At 36.7% G+C, this 24,220-nt stretch overlaps 1 long non-coding RNA gene across 1 annotated transcript; it reads right to left on the bottom strand.

Annotated features, from left to right (window-relative positions):
* Window positions 1-5,681: 5,681 nt before the first annotated feature.
* On the bottom strand, window positions 5,682-22,292 carry LOC147834863 (uncharacterized). Its single transcript, XR_015502762.1, has 3 exons — window positions 22,129-22,292; window positions 21,892-22,044; window positions 5,682-5,886 (listed from the first exon to the last, which is right to left on the bottom strand). It is a non-coding gene; the product is annotated as an uncharacterized LOC147834863 (long non-coding RNA).
* Between the last annotated feature and the right edge of the window lie 1,928 nt (window positions 22,293-24,220).

Genomic DNA, 24,220 nt, shown 5'->3' with positions numbered 1-24,220 from the left:
GTGATGGGTTGCAGCTGGAAGGGCATCCACTGCGTAAAACATGTGCTGGATAAGTTGGCGGTTCATTCCGATGTGGCAACCCCTTAGTAATAAAGAGACTAAGCTTAAAAGTAAATGAATGAATGATATCGCTATGTGCAAACTATGTAACATGAGGTACAACTATAACTGAATAAATAAATCAGACTTCAAGGCAAAAACTTATTGATTAACAATATATCAAACTTCAAATGTGTTCTAATGGCTGTAACTGTGTATAAAATCTTCATTTTCAGTGTAGATGGACATATTACTGGTCAGTCGATCTTTTGTTAAAGCTGTGTTCAAGTCGAAAATATTCGATCCTGTTGTTTTCCTGTTGTAAACAGGAAAAGGTTGTTGATACACTAACATTCTGCTTTATAAATCACCTTGAACATTCTATGACCGAGGAAAACATAGGTAAGTAAATGGCTTTTATTCAGAAGCTGTCAGCATGTGAAGTTCATGTCAGATCAAGTTTGTCAGGATTTCGAATACACAAAAACTGGCACGGACTCTCGATGCCTGACAGAATACTGAAGCACAACAGAGGTAGAGAGCAGGGAGAAAAAAATGAACATGACAACTTTCTGCTCTCAGAAATTAGTTCCACGTGAGTGGCGAAAAAGCCTCTGTTCGAGTTGGCGAACAACATGGGCCTGTGAGGATGAAAGTTAGCATGTCACTGAGAATGCATTAAGACCATGCTTCCAATCTAGCTTTATTACGTCACATATGCTGCAAACTCAAACTTTTATGAACAAACATCTTAGATAAGAGTAAAAAAAGTGGGTCATTTATTTAAAAAAAGGAAAGTGAGACAATTGCATTTCTTCAAAGCACGCTAATGGCTAAGCTAACTGTAGTTTTCTCTGCTCTTAGCTACAGTACCCAACAGATGGCATGTCTTCCTCAAGACCCATTACAACCTCCACCATCAAGCTCCATTGAGGGATTTAGAAAGCTACTTGACAGTTCTTTCTGTCAGGCGGTCTCTTGACACCGAATCCATCCTTGACATGTAATGTAGCGAGCTAGCATGAGCTTGGTTTTGTGAAGCCTAAGGCGGGCATATTGTGTGTTTGTGTTTGTGAGTATGTGTTACTGTTTCTTACACAAGCAGTTGCAGCTTTCCTCCAGAGTGAAGTTGCCGGTGGGACCATTCGTCTTTCTGGCCACGCTTTCAATTACAGAGTGGTGGCCTCCAAAACAATCCCTCAGCAGCTAGCATGACAGACAGAGCCGGGAGTTTTGAGAGACTTCGGATAAAACCACAAAGGGTGATCGATAATTCATCAGGGACAGGGGGAGGAAGAGAACACCAGGATGAGTGGGAAAGTAGAGGAGGCGTTTGAGGAAAATTGAAAATTAGGTGTAATGTAATTGTATGAAGACAGTGAGACAATTTTTTTTTTGCAGCCGTTTTTTTTTTAGGTTTGTTGATGGTAAATTCTGTTGTTTTTTTGTCCTTATTTTGAACTATTTTTTTTTTAATTAAAATTATTTTATTATAGTACAGATTTTTGGCAGTTTATAATTCATATTAGAGGATCACGTGATTAGAGGAACATTGGAGGGATAACTTTAATCAAATAAATGCATCCTTAGTGAACTTAAAGGGATAGTACACTCAAAGTTGAAATTTTTTGTCATTATTTATTCGCCTTCAATAATTCCACTTGAGATTGAGTACACTTTTATTTTTTGTGTGATTATGTTTTTAAGAAGCTTTTTTCAAAGTACATGGAATACCTTTATTCTGAATTACCAAATAAAACTAATATAGTCTTTTAGACAAATATAGTGTTTTATATTTTATTGAGTATTTTTATTGAACCATTTCATTATCAATGCCTCTGTAACCCCGGCCGGTTCTACAGCACCCAACCTGCTCTCAGCTGTGATCAAACCAGCGTCTTTCCACATGGGGGTTGGTTGCTCTACCAAGATGGCTAAAAACCATGGCCTCTAGTGTCTATCCCTAGAGCAGGGGTGTCAAACTCAATTCCTGGACGGCCGAAGCCCTGCACAGTTTAGCTAAAACCCTGCTACACACTTACCTGTAGGTTTCAAACAAGCCTGAAGGACTCAATTAGTTTCATCAGGTGTGTTTAATTAGGGTTGGGACTAAACTGTGCAGAGCTGCGGCCCTTTTGGAACTGAGTTTGACACCTGTGCCCTAGAGCATCTTTAGAGGTCAGAGGAGTGAGGTTTTACCTGTACAGCACTTCACTAGCTGCCTCTGCTACACTCATCCCCCTAAACTTCACTCCCATCTGTGTCACGGCACCAATGTAACCCCTGCCAGGCCTACACCACACAACCCAATCTAAGCTCGGATTGAACTGACGACCTTCCACATGGAAGTCAGTGGCTAAAGACCATGGCCTCTAGTGTCTATTGCTAGAGCCCCTTTAGAGGTCAGAGGAGTGAGGCTTTACCTGCAAAGCAATTCACTAGCTGGCCTATGCCACACTCACCCCCCTGAACCTCACTCCCATCTGGGTCATAGCACCAATGTAACCCCTGCCAGTTCTACACCACACAACCTGATCTGAGCTGTGAGCGAACCGTCAACTTTCCACATGGGAGGTGGTTGCTCTACCAAGAAGGCTAAAGACCATGACCTCTAGTGTCTATCGCTAGAGCCCCTTTAGAGGTCAGAGGAGTGAGGTTTTACCTGCAAAGCACTTCACTAGCTGGCCTATGCTACACTCACCACTCTAAACCTCACTCCCATCCGGGTCATGGCACCAATTCAACCCCCGCCGGTCCTACACCACCAAACCTAATTAGAGCTTGAATCGAACTGACAACCTTCCACATGGCAGTTGGTTGCTCTACTAAGGAGGCTAAAAACCATGACCTCTAGCATTTAGGTCAAAATATTGAGGTTTTATCTGTTTAGCACTTTACTAGCTGGCCTCCGCTACACTGCAACAGTCATCCCCTAATATAAATATATATATATATATATATATATATATATATATATATATATATATATATATATATATATATATATATATATAAATATAAATATATATATATATATATATATATATATATATATATATATATATATATATAAATATAAATATATATATATATATATATATATATATATATATATATATATATATATATATAGGAGTGCAAAAATATATATATATATATATAATAATTATATATAAATATAAATTATATATAATATATATATATATTTTTTTTTTAAAGACATTTAAAATGAAAAGCTCCACACAGAAGGTGAAAACCAGAAAATTTCAAACAACATGCGGGTGACTACATTAATCCTTTACTACATGTTGTGCATGATAAGAACTACTGCATGCTAATTCCTAAATAACATAAAATGTCAACAGCACTTGTGTGCAGGAAATGCATTCACATTCAACACCTAAATTACACAAATACAATTCCATTTATAACCTCACTAAAACCCTACAGCATCCACTTTTGCATTGTCACTGCTAAAAACAGTAAATTGGCAAACACGGAGAGAATGATTTGACCTAACTCTCCGAGCAGGTATCAGCTGTCCGCACACCATCCCTGAGCTCTCCAAGTTGAGAGGAGAATTTGTGCGATAACAAAGCCTGCATATGTTAATGGAGACTGTTGAAGTGGCCTGCAGCACCGGCAGAGCTGTCAGTCATCGCCCTCACGTGTACCACTTATCTGACCCCGCAGCAAGGCAAGGAGGGATATGACGGGCCGCCCGTCAGCCACGGGCACTACAAGATTAGCAGAAATGCGTCAGACAAATTTATCATCTTCTCCTGCCACCCTCATGACGTTTTTTTAGGCGCATTTTCCATTCCACTATTTTTTTTCACAGCCACTCTCATCAACACATTCTTTTTTTATGAAATAAAAACAGATGTGTGAACTCTTGACCTTTTATGCTATAAAAGAAGCATTTTCGATCAAATCCCACTAGAAATTTATCTTGAAAAGCTGCTTCAAATCGAAGCCGAGTTGTCACTATGCAGTTCTTGGCTGACGTGCTATTTCTGTCACAAACCCTAGCTTTCCAATGCATTTATTTGTCTGACTTCAGCCTTTTCTTTATGTTATATTTTTAACATGCGAGTTCTTTGCTAGGTCCTGTCTGCCTTGGGTCTAGCCTTGAGTCAAAGAGCTACAGTAAGTGCGAGAGATAACAACAAGCCTTCTCCTCAAGCAGTGGGTATTTCTGGAAGCTTCATTTCACGGTGATCGGTGGATGGCTGCATCCTAAGCCTGGACAACCTTCAAGAGAAGCACAAAGAACTATAGACTAGCTTTATAGACGGTAACTTAAAAAATAAAAAAAGTTTTAAAATCCTGTCCGCTTTCCCAAATTCACCTGAAGCGTTTCTCTTTAATGGAGCCTCACTTAAAAGCTGTTGTTGCCAGGGCGACATACATTACCTCAGTAATAACTAAAGGCAGACATGGCCCATTTCCTGCTTTTCATCATCCTACAGCTGCGTTTAACCTTGACGCACAATCTTTAGTCTGGCCCTCTGAAGCGAGTCCTGCTTCAAAAAGAGATGAGATTAAGAGAGTGTTAACGGTGATTCAGACCCAAGTGTTCATTTGGTTCTGACCATAGAGAAGATATTTGAAAGCCTTCACTTGGTGTGTTAAAGGAGAGTGATGTGACTGACGTCAAGAAGATGTCAAATCTATCCAACCATGCTTCCATCCATCCATCCAAGCACAATGTTTAAGACATTCACTGTTTGATTAACTTTATTCACTGTTAATTAATGGTGCAAATACCGGGAAGTTGAGATATACAACTGTTGTCTGACCAGGAAACTCCTACAAATGGATATTCAATAAGGTCAGGCACAAAAATATCCAGCAGGCACACAACGTCATAAGACGTTAATATTAGGTTAGATTTAAGTTGTGACAACAGGTGACCAAAATTTAATGTCTAGCCAACATCTAAGGACAACATTATTTTGATGTCCAATAACAACATCAAATAACGTTGATATTTGGTTGATTTTAGGTTGTGTTGGAAAGTGACCAAAATCCAACGTCAAGCCAACATTTTAAACCAACATCATATTGACGTCAAAAACTGACATTTATTTTTCAGGTACTAAATGGCAACCAAAATTCAACACCTGATAGACATCATATTGGCACTACCAATGCAATCTCACTGCTATTTGTAAATTTTTGATTTAGTGATGAATTCGTATAAATTCGTACAATCTATTTCGATTTGCTCATAACCCAGTGATGATTGGGGTTAGGGGTGGGGTTAGGTGCCACGCCTTCTTTTTAAAATCGTACATTTTTGTACGACTGTATTCGTACGAATTAGCCACTAAATTGACAAAACATAATACTTACGTTTCCTCGTGAGATCAGGCTGGTACTACACAACATCAAGTTGTAACATCATTAGATGTTGATATTTGGTTGTTTTTAGGTTGGACATTGTACAGTGACTTCAGCCTGATGTTGGATTCTAAGGTCAACCAGATTTTTATAACCAAACAAAATGCAACGTCCCCACAACGTTGGGGTACAACAATAATCTGACTTCATGTTGACATCCTATGCCTGCTGGGTAGCTGTGTTCAGCCTTTTCAGCCCTATTCTTCACTGTGCGGATTTAGTAATTACCAAAAGTACTGTTTGATATACATTTTTAATAGGTTAAAGTAAAAAAAAAAAAGAACCACACATAATCCACAATTTCACTTTTACACTATTGAGGAGTCATGGGCCACCTGCTGGCAGCTGCTACTCACTCTCTCTTTTGGCTGTTGTCTTGGTGCTGAGTGATTGAGACACATGTGCATGAGTGAACAGCGGTGGCATGTAACAAGCTGTAGCCTAACGAGAAAAGTAAAAGTAATGTAAATATGCTTACAATTAAAGGGAACCTATGATAACATCATCTTTTGAAAGCAGTTTGGACAGAACTGTGTGTAGGTAGTGTGTCCACAGTCATATTGGAGTAATAGAAACACAATAAGTGTCTCTTTTTCTTTTTATTTCCTGACATTAAAATAGGATCCAAATCCCTCCCATTTTGAGGCTCACTGCAACCTGACGTAGGAGTGGGGTTTCCCCGCCCACCGCCGAATTGATTGACAGACTAATGTAATCGTATCCACAAGAAAGGACTTATGCAAAGGAACTAGGATTAAAAGATCTGTTCAGCTCTCTGTGATCATCTGCACCCCAAGAATAAGTTTTATAAGTTAAGTATGTTTTTAAAACAGTGAGTGTTTGTAATAAATACAGTAAAATTGCTACGTAACTCATCACTACAGCAGCATAGTTACAGTACAATTATAAACGAAGATGGTTCAATTCCGGTGTCCTGACAGCTTATCCTACCCATCAGATTATGCTACTAACACTATGTCTGAATGGTTCTGAAATTGGGGTTAGAGATTAGATAGGCTCAGCCATTTTAAAGCTTTATATCACACTACTCCACATTGAAATTTACAGTAGTAGCAAAATTTCACAGGTTAAAATGTGCTACCTACTTTTTGAATGGGAGGCTGGACAATCTGACAAGGCAGGACAAATCTACAGAACACCGGTTTGTGGACTTAAATCAGGTTTATTTTTTTTACATTAACATAATGGATGTTCATACAGCAGTATATATTAACATGTGTCTTGTCACAATTGCCATGCAAAAACAGTGCAGCGCTAAATGTGTGTGTGTGTGTGTGTGTGTGTGTGAGAAGAGCTCTTACATTACAACAACATTGTGTGCGACACATCATTACAGAAAGGCTTGAAATAACACCACAACAAATATAGTAAATAACAGTTGGGAAAGTTCGTAAAGGAGATTATGCTTTATACTTGCCTGTGCCTTTATTGTAAATGAGCTGGTTTTCCCTGCCACTTGCATGTAAAAACAATAGCATTTATGTAGATAAACAGCATAGTGACAGACAATTTCTAAGATTTAAAAAGGTATAATAAATAATCTCATGGGTATTTTGTGCTGAAACCTTTCAGACACATTCTGGAGACACTAACCAAATTTGCAATTCCTGGTTGAACACATTTTTTTTGGTAAAAAAAAAAAAAGACATCTGGGACAAAGAGGATATATAATCACCCTTGTTTTAAATGTTTTTCTAAATGTTTGAATTCTAATATGCAGTTAAATTCACTTATTAAATAATCAAAAATGCTAAATTATTGTTATTTTTAATTGACTAAACCTTCTTTGGCTCCAAATATTTTGTGCATCATCTAAGTTAATATGGTGTATCCAGTCTGAAACGGTGAAAACATAACCTAACTATCGTGTTTCTTTAATAAAACCTTTTAGTGGTGGCCTAGTGTCTTCATTCCCAGGCTTAATGTTTGTTGGCATTCCCTGCTGCTGGATCTGTGGGTAGCGAGTCAGTCTCCGCCTGTATTACGCTTTATGTGAGATGCATGTTACAGGTTACAAGGTCGGGTTTCCTTACACCCATGCTTTTATAGTTGTGTGTGGGCGGAGAATACTGATTGTGAACAAAGCACCGATCATTCAGTGCTGAAGGAGTTAATTCTGCTAGAGTTTCTCCAGCCAGAACCCTTAAAATCCTTAGAGACTCTGAATGAACGATGCGCCATGAGTTTGGGGAATACTAATGACTATGAGAAGCGAAATTATAGTGAATTCCAAATGCTTGAAGTCTTTGACCAGATGCTAATGTGTGTTGAGCCATTTGAGAAAGCCATTATGCTACTTTAAAATACGTATGCCTGATGTATACCCCTGGTTTAGACACACTCTACAGAATTTATGTTTTTCCTGATCTTAGAAATCTGAGGGCTTATGCTTAAATGATAGAAATTATTTATTATTTTAGATGAGTGGGTGAGCTGGACCAGAAAATTAAGAGAAAAACTGATGGTATCTGTTGATCTACCTGTGTTTCTGTCTATGTCTGTCTAAAAGATATTTAGTGCAATGAATTTAAGTGTTTTAAGGTCAGATTTACCTAGCAGGTAATTCCAAATTACAATTCCAAAACAGGACTGATAGGTGTGGAAATTATGTGCGTTGTTATGTGCATATATTATGTTGCAGCATGATAACGATGTTGCAAGGATCTGTACACAATTCCTGGAAGCTAAAAACATCCCTGTTCTGGCATGGCCAGCATATTCAGACATGTCACCCAATGAGCATGTTTAGGATGTTCTGGATTGGCGTATGGAACAGCATGCTCCAGTTCCTGCCAATATCCAGCAACTTTGCACAGCCGTTAAAGAATAACAGACCAAAACAACCTGATCAACCAACATCAGCAGATACTGACTAGTTTTCCGACTATCTATCTATCTATCTATCTATCTATCTATCTATCTATCTATCTATCTATCTATCTATCTATCTATCTATAACATTATTTTACAGCAATTCATAACTTTTTGATTTAGTGGCTAATTTGCATGAACGCATTCATACAATTTAGTATGCTTTGCTAATTCCTCAATGACAGTTCGTTTCAGGGGCGGGGTTGGGTGCCAATCATACATTTTCATACAACTGAACTTGTCCGAATTAGCCACTAAACTGACAAAAGTTACAGTTTTTCTCAATAACTTTGGTGCATTTCTCACAAAACTATTTAAATTTGCACAACAGTTAATGCATTTCTCAAAACACTTGGTACAAAATGCAAAACCTAGTTGATAACCTGCAAAAGCATGCCACTTGCTCAAAATGGATAGCTCATTCCTCAAAAGCAAGTATTAATGTCAATGAAAGTGTCAGTTTCATCAAGAAGATAAGTCCGGACACCATTCTTTATGAACAAGATAATCAAATGGCTGTCTCAGTTCATAGTCAAAGTTTACTCTATTAATTTTTTTCAATGCAAAAACATCTGATTGTGGTGACGCTTCCTGAAAATGCTCAAGACAGCACTATGTACTATTTGCACAGCCATTTGAAAACTACAGTAAAGTTAGACATCACTGCATTTAGTGAGGTATCTGAGTACAAGACACTGAATATGTATGTTTCACATTTTTTTAGGCATTAGCTCTTTGCAATTTTAATTTATTTACAGTATTGTACATAAGAATAAATACACTCTAATTTACAACAAACAAACTTTCTTTGGGTAGAGCTGTGCACAACTGTAAACAATTAAGCAGTACATTTTAGAACTGAACCAACAACATACACAGGTCAGTAAATCATTCATAAATTTGTTCAATTTAGAAGACATTAAAAAAAAATAGATTAACATTTTTTTAATAAAATTTGCTTGATAGATTTTTCAACTAGTTCAACATTTTTGTATGTAATGATTCAAGTAATGAACTTGAGCATGTCCAAAAGCATTTGCAATTTGTGGGAAGGAATAAAAAAATGCTACTATGATGTGCACAAATAACTAATTGTTTTGAGAAATGCATTAACTGTTGTGCAAATGTAAATAGTGTTGTGATAAATACACCAAAGTGACTGAGAAAAACTGTAAATAGTTACGTTTCCTAGTGAGATCAGGCTGGTCAATCTATCGTTCTGTCAAATTGCACTAATTCAAATTTAAGTGGTATGTCCTGCATGTCTATTTTAAAAATTAATTTAAATTATTTCCTAAAATTTCAGGTTTTGTTAATTCCAATTTCTTACATTCAAATTTAAATTGCAATGCTGCATCCTTTTCACTGCTTCATTTTAATTCAGTTCAAGGTAGAATTTAAAATGCACTTTCAATTCACTTTTGCCTGATGCAAGTTTTTGGTACAAAACTGACGACAGAAAGCAGTGCATGTTCCATTATGAAACACCACTTCAATATTCCCTGAACCTGCAGCGCTAAAACAGTGCTTTCATCAGCAAGTGTATAATTCAGTAATATTTAATGAATGCCTTTTCTCGTCATTATCACTTCTAGTGCTGATTAAAAGTCAAAACCTTCCAGTTCAATGTCATTTTTCTCCTTCATGATTACCTCTCCCTTATTCTCTACTCTCCTGCAGTACCTTTATCGCTCTCACTTTCTTCCTCTCCACCACTCTCTCTCTCTCTCTTTCCTTCTTTTTCAATCTATCAGCATGTGTTCCCAGCACTTCCTGGCACCTCGGCTCTGCAGTAATAGAACAGTATCTAAACAACAGCTTACAGTAAAACCCTGGGATGAAATCAATGGTTTGTTTTATTAGGGGAGGAGACAGACATGCCTGGATCCTTGTCTTTCCTCATAATGATAACAGTAACTTGATTGTACATGCTCTGATTCGATTCATTTACGTTTAAATCTTTGTAACAGCATTTTCAAATGCCTGCAAGTAAATACGGTTGCATAAATATTAGCGTCAGTACAGAAAGGTCAGCAGTTATATCTCTTCCTCCATAGGCAGCTGCTGTTTCACACTGACAGTGATTAAATCGCTGGAGGAGCTCTATAGTGTCCGTGCTGTTGGTTTATAGTAGGTTTTTTGTAATACTTTAGCACTTTGTTCTCATTTCTGTACATGTATTAATCATTATAGTTGATTTAAATAATGTTTTGTTCACCTTTGCAACCATTTTTTTTTTTTTTTGTAATGCTTTTAGGGTAATTGCTACAGCATGTAATAGTCATAGTACTGTATGTAAACATGCATTAAATACATTGTTTTTCACTGGCACAGTATTTTAACATCATGTGCATTAATTGCTGTAGGAGGTCAAGTTTCTGTGTTGTTGATGTGAGGTGTTTATACTTTATACTCTTTTATGCACACACTAATCCCTATATGGCACTCATTGAAATACTCATCGGAAAAATTCAGAGAATGTTCTGGGGGTTTTTGCAAGACTTTTGGGTCACACTTTACAATAAGGTTCATTAGTTAATGTTAATTAATGCATTTAATAACATGAACAAACAATGAACAATACATTTACTACTGTATTTGTTCATGTTAGTTAACGTTAGTTAATGAAAATACAGTTGTTCATTGTTAGTTCATGTTAACTCATGGTGCATTAACTAATGTTAACAAGCATGGACTTGGATGTTAATAATGCATTAGTAAATGTTAAATTATGATTAATAAATGCTGTACATGTGTTGTTCATGATTAGTTCATGTTAGTAAATGCATTAGCTAATGAACATTGTAAAGTATTACCGACTTTTGAACTTTTAATGACTTTTTATGATAGTTGAACCGTTGAGTTTTACCATTTTAAGAATCGATTTTTCTCATCTCTAGATCTGGTGGGAGCACGTTTAGCATAGATCATTGAATTAGGAGAGTGTATGAGTGTTTACCAGTACTGGGTTGCGGCTGAAAGGGCATCCACTGCGTAAAACATATGCTGGATAAGTTGGCGGTTCATTCGGCTGTGTAAATAAAGAGTCTAAGCTAACGGAAAATGATTGAATAAATGTTTTATTTCATATTAGTATTTACATTTGCATTACATCAAAATACCATGTTTAAATATTTGTATTGTGTTTTCTTTCAGTTATGCACAAACTAATTTACATACATGTGCCTTTACAAGCTTTAAACAGTATAGGTAGAGCTCACTGGGTTTTGGACCAGATCTTAAATGCTCAAGTGCACATATGACTCATACGTTATGCTTTTATGAATCTTTTGGGTCCCACTTTATATTAAGTGTCCTTAACTACTATGTACTTACATCAAAAAATAAATACAATGTACTTACTCTGTTTATAATGTATTTGAGAACACATATGGTGCTTTTGAGTTGGGATAGAGGTTGGGTTATGGACAGGTTTGGTGGCATGGGTAGGTTTAAGGGTGGGTTAAGGAGTAAGGGATGGTCAACAGTGTATTTACAAATGTAATTACAAAAGTTAATTACAGATGTAATTAAAAACATGTATTTAATCAAGCATAAGTACACAGTAAATACATGTATTTACACAAGTACATTGTAAAAATTATTAATTGCTGTGTAAGTACATATTAGTCAAGGCCACTTAATATAAAGTGGGACCATCTTTTGCATAGACCTTAGATTTTCGAAGTATAATACGTCCCATATAAAGAAGCATTCCACAATAGTTCTGCAGAATGATGAAGATTTCAAAACTAGCATGCAAAAGCGCAGTGATTTAAGTGCTGAATCAAATGAAACGACCTCCCCTGCTATCTCTCTGCAAATTGAGCCATCAATCTGCAGATTTAACAATGATAGGGCAAAGAGGAAGCAAATGAACACTCCCATTGCCCTCTTAAATTAATTAATAAAACAAAGGAGAGATGGGTCCCACACAGCACTTAAATTATTCAGAGGTGTCCTGCCGCTTTGATTAATGGACCTGCGAAGATGCAATGTCAGAGAGAGGTAATCTCTGTGGTGACGTTCCATGTTCAAACATAAGAGTTTTAGTGCAACGGGAAGCTGTGAGGGTCAACTTGGGTGAAAGGTACTTTACCGGGAAAGTATAGGTGTTTCAGATCGACTAGATGTTTTGAGGATTATTCATTGCCTGGACAGAAAAAAGCCACTTTTCGTATTAGCCTGGGATTGAGTTTTTATTGCAGTGATTAATATGTTTCTGGCTTGTTTTATCTTAGGCAACTATTCTCATAACCCATGCGCTTGTCGCCGTTATTCCTTAAATAGCTGTGTCAGAAGATGTATTCCATGGTCATATTGCAGGATGACGATGCAAATATTCTCAAACTTGAAAGTTTATATGACGTGTACACAATCAGGTTGGGTTAAAAGTATTTTTTTGCTAAACATTAAACATGTTAGAAACATATTAACCACTTCAATCAACTGGATTTTTATCTGCCTGTGTTAATGGCATTTTAACGCATAAGACATGGGTTCTCAAACTTTTCAGCCAGCAACCCCTAAATTAACAACACCAGTGACTCACAACCCCCTCTATGCTCGGAGGTGGTTAAAAGCATACAAATATTGCACACAATGGTGCACAAACTAATAATAACCATTTAAACAAGCTTATTGATTAAATAACAAAAGTGCAACAGTCTATTTTTATAATCATTATTTATTTGTTTAATCTAATATTAAGAGAATGGTAAACACAATGTTTATTGGCACAAGACTATTCTTGTTTTAACTTTGAAGAATTAGAGCCACTTGTCGTGGCCTTTATTTTTAGTGTATGTGAGTGCCAAAAAAATCAATCTGCAACTATTGCTGTGATGTTAATCTGGCATAATAACCCCAATTGTCGCAACCCAATGGAAAAAAAAAAAAAAAAAAAACATTTTAGAGGCTGATGACTTTTTATTAGCATGTTTTTTATTTTATGTAACTTTTAAACAATAATTATATACTGTATTAAATATATTATAATTAAAACTATTTTATATTCTGCAGGTTATGGTTAAAATATGATAGTTCTAATAGTTTAATAAAACATATGAATTTTTTGGAAAATAATAAAACACATTATTTTGTGCTGGTTTTGGACTTGCAATAAAGGGTTCATGTGAATAGTGCAAGATGGAAACTCATTTGACAAAACCAACAAATCAGTTTTCTTTTAATGTTTGGTACTACAGCAGGTTACCAATAAATTACAGTCCTCCACCCTAAGAGCTTGATGTAAATAAACCTAATTTGCATATGAAATTTCGTTTTTTTTTTTTTTTTTTTTTTTACCTTAATTTTAAATGATTAATTTCATGTTAGGGTGGAAACCCAGCTCTGGACATTTCAATAATGTCTCTCTTTCTCTCTAGATAAGACAACGTACCTCAGTACTGGTTTAATTCTAAGACATGATTTTAAGTGTATGAAAGCCTGTTCTCATAATACAAACAAACTCATTTGAAACAATAGTAAATTCCTTTAGGAAGGGTTGCTGTGACAAAATATATTAAATGTGAAAAGTCTTATAGTATTTATAATATAGTATGAAATATTATAGTTTTTTCTAGCTAGTAACTTATGGCAGACATTTAATGGTGTTTTTTAAATAAATGTAAAAGGTGACATTTATTCACACTTTACTGTACAAGAGCTCCTCTTCCATTCTGTGGCGCATGAAATGAATGTGTATATAATTTTCCTGATAATGCCAACAAAGCAACATTAAACGTGTCATGAATAGAAACGGGTTTCATTCAAATGTAGTGTTTGGTTTCACATAGCTAGATCTATAAAATCCATATTGTCAAGTACACTGTATATTCTCATAACAGTGTCATTTTATTATATACTCACCGGCCACTTTATTGTGTACACCTTACTAACACTGGGTTGGACCCCCTTCAGAACTGCCTTAATTCTTCGTGGCATATATTCAACAAGGTACTGGAAACTTTCCTCAGAGACTTTGGTCCATATTGACATGAATGCCTCAGGTTCTTGTTGCAGATTTGTCGGCTGTAGATCCATGATGCGAATCTCCCTTTCCACCACATCCCAAAGGTACACTCTATTGGACTGAAATCTGGTGACTGTGGAGGTCATTTGAGTACAGTGAACTCATCGTCATGTTTAAGAAACCAGATGATTTGCTCTGTATGACATGGCGTGTTATCCTGCTGGAAGTAGCCATCAGAAGATGAGTATTCTGTGGTCATAAAGGGATGGACATGGTCAGCAACAACACTCGGGTAGGCTGTGGCGTTGACACAATGATCATTTGGTTATAATGGGCAAGAACATATCCCCCACACCATTACATCACCACCACCAAGCTGAACTGTTGATGCAAGGCAAGAGGAATCCAATCTTTCATGTTGTTGATGCCAAATTCAGACATTACCATTCGAATGTCGCAGCAGAAATAAAGACTCATCAGATCAACGTTTTTCCAATCTTCTATTCCAATTTTAGTGAACCTGTGCAAATTGTAGCCTCCTTTTCCTGCTCTTAGCTGACGGGAGTAGCACCCGGTGTGATATTCGGCTGCTGTAGCACATCCACCCATCCATTGTGCATTTAGAGATGCTCTTCTGCATACCTCGGCAACCAGTGGTTAGTTACTGTTGCCTTTCTATCAGCTTGAACCAGCCTGGCCATTCTCCTCTGACATCTGGCATCAACAAGGCATTTGCGCCCACAGAACTGCCACTCTCTGGATATTTTTTCTTTTTTGTACCATTCTCTGTAAACCCTAGAGAGGCTTGTGCATGGAAATCCCAGTAGATCAGCAGTTTCTGAAAGATTCAGTCCAGCTTGTCTGGCACCAACAACCATGCCACGTTTAAAGTCACTTAAATCACCTTTCTTTCTCATTTTGCAGCAGACCGTCTTGACCATGTATAAATGCATTGACTTTCTGCCATGTAATTGGCTGATTTGAAATTTGCGTTAACGAGCAGTTGGACAGGGGTACCTAATAAAGTGGCCAGTGAGGATATATTATACTATGGTCAGTGAAAAGATGTTTTATTTACTACTGTTTTCCAATGACAGTAATTTTTATTTTATGTGGATTTTGTTGTATTCAATGAAATAATACATAATTTTGCTAAAGATATTGAGCCTTAAATCTTGTTTTTTTTTTCCACATTCAGAAGCAATAAGTAAATAAGAAACATTCTGTACATAAACCCCCTTTAATGAAGTATTTATTGAGTTTGTTGTCATAGTAATGCTACCTTTAATAAGCATTTGTTTGTTTTAGTTGGAATAAAGCCTTGTTAAGAAACATATTTGTTATATACTGCCAACTTGTTTACAGTAATTACAATATGTTGGCAAAGGATTGCAGTATTACAGTCTTATTTATATATATATATATATATATATATATATATATATATATATATATATATATATATATATATATATATATATATATATATATATATATATATATTTGTCTTTGACTTCTCTCTAGTTCTTAGTTTTTGCCATGCATTACTATGGCAGACTGACTCACTCAAGGGAATGTTTGAAAATAAGGGTAGAGGGAAATACATTGTGTGTGTGTGTGTATTTATGTGTGTGTGTATGGAGAAACTTGGCAGAGCTGTCTTGCCTACAGCCAACCTGCCTGCAGATCACTCTGGCTGCAGGCTTAAAATCTCCCATCACAATGGCAATCCAAACACCACAGCCTTCTCACACCTCAGCCCTTCCTCCTCCTCCTCCTCCTCCTCTTCTTCTCTCACAATCCCTCTCTCTCTCTCTCGCTCCGTTATCTGCCTTGTCAGGTCAGTTTCTTCATCGGCTTTCTCTCAGCCTCAATAGCTCAGTGTTGCCAACAAAACAGTTCCCAGACGTGGAGTCTGTCCCACAGTGTAAAGAAATACTGCCACTGAAATCCACTAGACTTCACCACACCGACCAAACACACAAGAGTCCTGTTCTTAAAAGGGTGTGTTCAAGTCTGTAAACTGCCAACTAAAGTCATATCTACATGTATACTGGTATTTATACAGTTTTTTTTAATTCTTTATTTAAAAATAAAAGTAAAATCCTTATCCACACATGCATGGTTTTATAAGTAAAAAAAAAAAAAAAAAAAAAAAAAAACACAATCTTTATACAGAATGCAAAAACAAACTACAGTATGAAACGCTAACTAGAGCATGCCAGACCGGTGGTGATAAACTCCAAACCATAAAATTAAGTTGGTCAATCAGAAGCCTCAAAAACAAGTTACCGGTTCTGATTGGCTGTCAACATGGCACATTGGCTATTAACAAAGAACTTAAGCTCTTTGCCATTGCACAGATGCGAGTCTTGTAAACAAAAGAGATTGTGGTGTACAATCTGACATCACATAAAGGAAGTGATTGCACAGACAAGCTAAAAGGTGCTGTGAACTGCTTTGAAATGAGCATTTATTGAAAAATGAAGAGAGAGTGGCATGTAGAGTAACCCCTCCCCTTTTTAAAAAACAGCCAATAGCATTTTGTTTTTATCACAGTTCTGCCAATGAGAGTGCTTAAGCTCCATTTAAGATCCATTTAGGCGGAAGTGACAAACTGCAAGCTTTACATGTCTATATCAGTTTTATATATTCTAAACACAAGTGTTGTCACTGTTTTGAAACACACTAGTAGATAGATGTCCTTAAAACTAATAGACCGAAACTAACATTAAAATTAAAAAAAATAAATAATAATAAATAAATAAATAAATAAATAAATAAATAAATAACATTAGTGAAATATAATAATTCAGTGACCAAATATTGCATTTGTGTGTGAACAAACAGCCAAACCATGTAGAAAAATCAGCAATTTTGAAAATAGCCGTGGTCATGTGGCCAGAACCTAAATCTTATGTCAGCTAAAATGCTGTTTTATCAAGTTCAATGCAGAAACACTGAGCTTGGATGCTTTTAAATGAAAGAAACAATGATCTACAGATGCTTTTGGAGTTTTGTGCCCAAGTTGTTAATGTGATTGCTTTAATGTCTCACAGCATCAATAGAGACAGATTGACAGCTTGTTAAGATCACATGGCTTAAGCCCAGATTGCACAGACTTTTGTCAGATATAGAGCCATCAGCTGGAATTGCAGCAGTTCAAAGATCTGTATCTTGACATACATCAACCTTTAAGACAATTAGGTATGAAAGCCTCTGGGTCACACTTTATTTTGACGGTCCGTTTGTTGAATTGAAGTTACAATGCATCTACAGTACATGCCAACTAAATCTCATTAGAATATTAGTAGACTGTTTGGTTGGGGTTAGGGTTAGTGTAAGTTGACGTACTTGCAAAGTTACTTCTAGTCAGTGTGTTTAGCAGCCTGTTTAGCAGCAGTATCAACAGATATTACGCAGACATTCTACTAATACTCAAATGGACCATTAAAACAAAGTGTTAACAGCCTCTGCAGTGACCAAACCTCTCACCATCAGAAATAATTAGAAGGCTAGAATAACCTTTTCTGATGAGCATGTTTGAACCAAAGTTTAATTTAGTGATTAAAGCAAGCTTGATTGATTTAAGTTTGATAAAAAAAAATTAGTTGTCAAGCTGAGAATAGGCTAAGTAAAGAAGTCAGCGAAAAGGGGAAGTGGAAATGTCATGCTTGAACAAGCTTTCTGCAGCAGGAATTGAGCCTTTTGTTTAGCTACACGGCAGAGCAAATGAAACGTTTACCAAAAGTTCATAGTTCAATCAGCCAGTGTGCAAAGAGCCCCCTGTGACAGAAAACAGGTGAAGCAGTCCCTAAAGCTGAAAACATTAAAATAATGAAATGGACAGCACAGAGTCCTGATATAAACTTTGGGAAAATCTTGGAGTCAACTGTGGAGGACACTGAGAAAGAGTGGTGCAAGATCAAACCAGTTATGTGAGACACTAATGATGTCCTGAAGCCACTTTTGGTTGAAGTATTTTGGTTATGTTAAAATAAATAAATAAATTAATAAATAAATAAATAAATAAATAAATAAATAAATAAATAGATAAATAAATAAATAAATAAATAAATAAATAAATAAATAAATAAATAAATAAATAAATAAATGCATTAATTAATTAATAAACAAACAATTCTAGCTTGGTATAGCCACACACCAAATTTGAGAATTCAAATGTTTAGAATTTAATTATACTTTAAATTAATCTCCACTGCATAAACATTGTTTAATAAATACATAAACTATCTTTGACTAATGAAATCTTATTGTAAAGTGTGACATTTTTACATAAAATAATATAAAAACAAACAAACAAACAAACAAAAAAACACAAAAAAAAAAAAAAAAAAAACATTTGAAAACTGTTCTGACTAACTGGCCGGCAGAGCAGATGTCTTGTGTTTCAGACAGAGCCGGTGTAGTACACCATGTGGACAGTGGTTGACTTTCGAGAGAATGAGGATTTTCAGATCTGTGAATAGCCTACTTCAAGCAGCCGAGAGCTCTCTGAAGCGCTCATGTACCTCATCTTCTGAAGACAGGCAGAACCGTGGGGACGACACAACTACAGACACAAGTTTGAAGCACAGGTGTCCCTCAAGGTGCCGTATTTTTATCCTTTATGTGTTTTTATGATGTGCTCTCCTTTGCTTGTTCCTTCTTGACATCTTTAAAGCCGCATTGTCTTCTCATGCAGGGAATAAGTCTCAGATGTGCATGAGAAAGCAGGCTGGCTGCACCAGCTTTGTGTAATTTACAGCTTAGCCTAGTTGTAGGTGCTAAAACATGGATACTTATAAATATTTGTTGAGTTGCGACTGCTTTCCAAGCAAGTTGTGCAGTGCATGTATTAACTAAATGTTTGCAGAAGCATCGGTCGATAAGATTGAGCTCTCAGTCAGGTTGGATTACATCAGAGAGCTCATGTTTTATTGTACGTGACATCAATCTTTGTTGAATCCTGGACTTTTACAATGTTAACAGCTGAAATAAATGGACAATTTTCACACGTTTAAAGGCATTTAAGTTAATATAAATATGCTTTGCACCATTAAAACCACTGGATCGCAAAACTAGTTGTAAAATGTGGAAAGATGCTGACAAAAAAGTTAAGTACGGTGGCCGGGAAGTGCAAAACAACATTACAAAGTGTGAAACACTTTTACAAAGCTCGAGACAAATTTACATTTTGGAAAACATTTTTGCCTATCATCAGACACAATTACATAGGAAAAACTATTTTACCAAGGACGGAACAAATTCACATAAAAAAATAAAATAAAATAAGACGCAAAACACTTTTACAAGTCCCAAAACAAATTTACAATTAAAGATTCCTTAAGGAAAGTGAATGTACCACACACCGGAAGTGACGTGGGGGAAAGTTGTTGTTGTTGGTGAGCACGGTAAATTTGTGCTGTGGAGTACATGGCGTAAACAAAGTATATGGTGACTGAACATGGACAGCGGTCAAGGGTTGTTTTGCCCGTTTTGTGGCAAACACCCTGGCTGCTTAATGCGGTTTTTGTGTCAGTGTTTGAAGTTCATAAAGGACGCGGACCAGACGGAAACACCAGACATACTGCATCAACGTGTTCAATATTTTAACAAGGACACTGAAATCATGAACATAATGTCAAGTCTACACGGTGTAAACATCTGCTTGAGGACTCAAAGTAAACTGAATGAAGCCAGTGTTACGGTTTAACTGGTGTCCGTGTTAAAAGGTAACCCTTTTCATTCATTCATTTATTCATTCATTTTCTTGTCGGCTTAATCCCTTTATTAATCCGGGGTCACCACAGCGGAATGAACCGCCAACTTATCCAGCACGTTTTTACACAGCGGATGCCCTCCCAGCCGCATCCCATCTTTGGGAAACATCCACAGAAACATTCACACACACACTCATACACTAGGGACAATTTAGCCTACCCAATTCACCTTTACCGCATGTCTTTGAACCGTGGGGGAAACCGGAGCACCCAGAGGAAACCCACGCGAAGGCAGGGAGAACATGCAAACTCCACACAGAAATGCCAACTGAGCAAAGGTTCGAACCAGCAACCCAGTGACCTTCTTGCTGTGAGGCGACAGCACTACCTACTGCACCACTGCCTCGCCCGTAACCCTTTTTAGATTTAAACTATTCAAATTTGCAGATTGACAGATTCGTCCCTTTTTCACAGCAACAAAACATGCCTATACTGAATAAAGATTATTACTTGGTGTCAGTGTCATTGTTAACATTATTGATTTGATATTCGTGTGGCAGAACAGTATAAACCAACATTAATGTAAAGAAATAATCATAATTGACATATCATCAACGGGATTCAAACCCAAGTCAAAAAAGTTCTGCAAGAGTATCAACCGACCTATTTAACTGAGCTACTTAGGTCTATAGATTGCTGCCGGTTCTTTATCAGTCAACATGTGCCGTGCTTTGATTGTTTTCATGTACTTGCGTTTATGTTTCTACATACTCTCACACTGATATTTTCTCAGAATAGCTGTAATATGTTTTATTGCAGTTGGTCAAACCATGATCTTTGTGATTTTTTGTGTTTTTGACTCGTGGACACCTATCTACAAAGTCATACATGAGCTGGATATTATTGATATTTTCCAGTGTGTGTGTTACATTCCAAGTCACGTTCGGTGATGGCATTGAAGTCCAAGTGAGAGTGAATGATTCCCAGTGATCAACAAGCCTGGATTGCTGGTGATTGTGACTCCAGTATTAGGTTGCATGGGTATATTTTTGGTTATAGCCAAAAATAAATAAATAAATAAATAAATACTGTATAGGTCGAAATGATCTATTTTTTTATGCCAAAAATCATTAGAATATTACATAAAAATAAGACAGAGAAAGGGACATAAAACAATTTTACGTTTGAAATATTAATAATGGCCTACAGCCTGAATTAAAAATAAACAACAACAAAAGTTTTGATTGAAAAGCATCAACATGTCATACCAAAGTCCTTTTAAGGCAAGTAATTTCAGTCTGCGGCCATCTTTAAAACATCTTTGACCATCATGTTTGAATGAGGAAACAATAGATTCTCCAAAAATGCTTGCCAAGCTTAAAATTAAATTTCATGTTAGGAATCACCAATAATGATTAAACAACAGCTGCCTCTTTCGTTTTATTTCTAAACGTTTGAATCACACAAAACCTGCAGAAACTCACATTTAAGGTGAGCAGCTCCCCTGGAGAATGGTCAGTCTATAACAATTGACTCCTGTACTAGAAGGCCGGGCTTCATTCGCCATATTGACCGTTACACTTTTCCCCTTTCAAAACTACACGAGTGACATAAGTGTATTTTATAGTCTTTGGTCATACATTTACATAATTTAATTATGCAGAAAAAGGATATTAACACTGAAAATTCATACGGAGGAATGCTGTGCATCATAAATCATGTAAAACCTCATAAGTGGTGAGGAAGGAGTTAACAGAAGCATAATTTCTTAGCGTTGACATTTACACAAGCAAAGGAAATTTCGGCTAGCTCACAACAAATTGTGCAGCCAAACAAAGTACAGAGTTTGTTACTTACTAACTAGTGTGAACTTTCCGAAGACCTCTCGAACAGCAATCCCTGATGAAATGAATTCTGGGAAGATGGACAGTTTCATTTCTCCTCAGCCTTTGGTGATGGAGGTCTTACTTGAGCATTAGTGTCTCTCCAAACAAGCTCTTCGCCTATCACCTACAGTTAATGGTCGGCCATGTTCATTAATGAAAAAGCACTGCCATAGATACCACAACAGCCTTTCATCCGCCTCCCACTCACCGTCTCCATGGCAAAAATGCCCGCCATTAGTAGCGTGCGTCTTCGAGTAAGATCATCAGCGCTCTTAATGACTGCAAGGCCACAAACTCCTCACACACGCTCTCAAACACACACCAGGGTCCTCTGGCATCATCAGAACCCGCAAAAAAAGTGGAATGGTCAATTAGGACGCTGGCCAGCAAGCTCCATTACAGCCTAGCACATGGTCATCAATGGTCATTAAGACACCTGTGTCACCAAGAGCCACCAATTAGGCTCAGTTCCAGCAGACCCTGAGATCAGCTTTCAAATGCTAATGTCTGTCTCAAAGAGGCTCCTGATTCCTTTCGAAAGTTCTCTAAATGGACTGAGCTTGAGTTTAGATGGACTATAAACGTAAATGAGTCACGCGCTGGAAGGGGATCATGGGCACGATGATGGCGGGTTTATTAACAGATGCGTTTAAGTAGCTTTTTACCCAAGCCGAGGCTTGGAAAATAAATAAATCACAAATTAGTAAAGGAGAGGAGGATGAAATGTGGTGACATTTCAGCCAAATGAATCTCCTTCATCATTATCACAGGGGCTTAATTAGCATTTCGTGGCAGGGGAACGCGAGGAACGGAAGGATTGCTTTTCATTCCACCTCCATGGCAGCTGAAAAGCGCGTTTCCTGGAGGTCGGACTCTTCGCCTAATCTCTCAGATTAATTCATGGAGGCATTTGAGCCCTTGAGAAAATGAGAAAGCAGATATGCGTAACTGCTTCCTGGCCTTGCTGTTTTTTTCTTCCTGTTTTTATTTTTTTTCCTTCCTCCCCAAGTAAGCACCCTTGAGCAATGCGGTTCTGGTTGACACTAGGAAGACACCCCACGCTGGCCTCTTGTTGTGTGAGTCTTACCGTATCAATGCCATGACTACTAATGTCTTCATAGCCGAGGAACATCTGCCAAGAAGAAACTTCAGTAAATCCTAGTAAAAGAAAAATGAGCTTTCGTTCACCACCTACACAAAAAATAATTAAATGCTTAAGGCCCTGGTATAAACATAACCTTGATCAGCGAAGATTTATTAATATTTTCACCTGGTGTTATTGTGATTAAATGTTTTTCTTGTGACCACTTGTGTTTGGAATTTGTTTTTTCATGACATATTGTCATGTTATTTCTCTGGGGGATTCAGGGCAGTGTATAAGTACTATTAAATGAACAAACTTACATTAGGCAGTTTATGAGCAAGAAGGAAAACTAGTGGATGAACAAGATATAGATGTAACTAAGATTTTTTTTTTTTTGATCATAATCCTTTTGGTCAAGCACAAATAAAAGTAAAAACATCTTTGTTATGATATAATAAGGCCTCTAGAAAGAGAAACACAACATTTAGAAAAATTATATCATTTTTACTGAATGGATTTGGTCTGGGGTGTCCAAATTCAGTCCTGGAGGGCCGTTGTCCTGCAGATTTTAGCTCCAATTTGCCTCAACACGCCTGCAGGGATGTTTCTAGAAAGCCTAGTAAAAGCTTGATTAGATAAACAAGGAGCCTGTTCCATAAACAAAGCTTACAGAAAAAGCCAGGCTTATTTTGTTAAGTCAGGTTTATTAATGGCGGATTTGGTTTCATAAATCAAATTGACGATAGTTCAAACTCAGTTACTCTACGACTTATGCTAGGAAACTAGCCTGGTTCGGGGCAGGTTAACTCTCAGGCTAAGTCTTAAGTTCCAGCTTAATCAGGGTAATATTAACATTCACCTGCTGTAATTTGATGCCATTTTAATTCACCTAACCTCTTAATAATGGTTAAAGCTTTACAGTCACTTATTAGCATGTGTATATATATATATATATATATATATATATATATATATATATATATATATATATATATATATATATATATATATATATATATATATAAAGAAGTAGGCTTTCTTAAAGAATGACTTTAAAGCTGTAAACCCCGAATAGATCTGGGCTGAGCAGTAGCCTCACTTTAATATAAAGATATTTTCCAACAGGCTGTGGGAAACACAATTGTCAAAGGGAAAGCAGCAATTTTCAGTGGATTTGGGAGCAAATTAAAAATCCTGCCGCTTGTGCGTGCACTGC

Source organism: Danio rerio, chromosome 11, assembly GCF_052040795.2.
Source record: "Danio rerio strain M-AB ecotype USA chromosome 11, GRCz13ab, whole genome shotgun sequence".
Lineage (NCBI taxonomy): Eukaryota > Metazoa > Chordata > Actinopteri > Cypriniformes > Danionidae > Danio > Danio rerio.
This window is presented reverse-complemented; position numbering and strand designations above follow the sequence as displayed.